Genomic DNA, 597 nt, shown 5'->3' on the forward strand with positions numbered 1-597 from the left:
GGAACGTGGAAATACCATTTACAATGGTGCACTGCTACAAGCTGGAGTCCTTCCGGCCTCTCCATGCCGAAAAGTAAAAAGAGCCAGTGGAATTCCAGCCCACCCGCATTCCCGGCAGGCACCCACGCTCGACGTGAGCACCCCTCCACCCAAGTCCAGCTCCCATGCGCCTCCCTGCCGCAATACACAATACGCGGGGAGGGAGAGGAACCGCAGTCGAGGGTTTCAGAAAAGCGCTGAGTCGGAGGGGCACCCCCTAACTGAAGGCCTGAGGTACCACCCACGCCGTGGCACGAGGCGAAGCTGCCATCACCTTCTTTTTGGCTTTGCGAAGATCAGCCACACTCGGGAAAAGTCCAACACACACCCGCAGCAGCAGGGGACTCTCCAGACTCAGCAGAAAGGAGAACCCACTTTAAAGAGGGGGGAAGACAGGCACAGAGGCTAAGTCACGTGAGTCTATTTACACGACACCCCAGGAAAGGCAGAAGTGGCACGTGGGTCCCGGGTGGGGGGCGACGGGGAGCTGCGCTGCGGAGCGTCAGCCTGAAGCAAGCAGCTCACACCCAGGGGACTGGGGTCGCCCGCACCCCCCCC

Source organism: Condylura cristata, unplaced genomic scaffold (genome assembly GCF_000260355.1).
Source record: "Condylura cristata isolate star-nosed mole 26May11 unplaced genomic scaffold, ConCri1.0 scaffold00050, whole genome shotgun sequence".
NCBI lineage: Eukaryota > Metazoa > Chordata > Mammalia > Eulipotyphla > Talpidae > Condylura > Condylura cristata.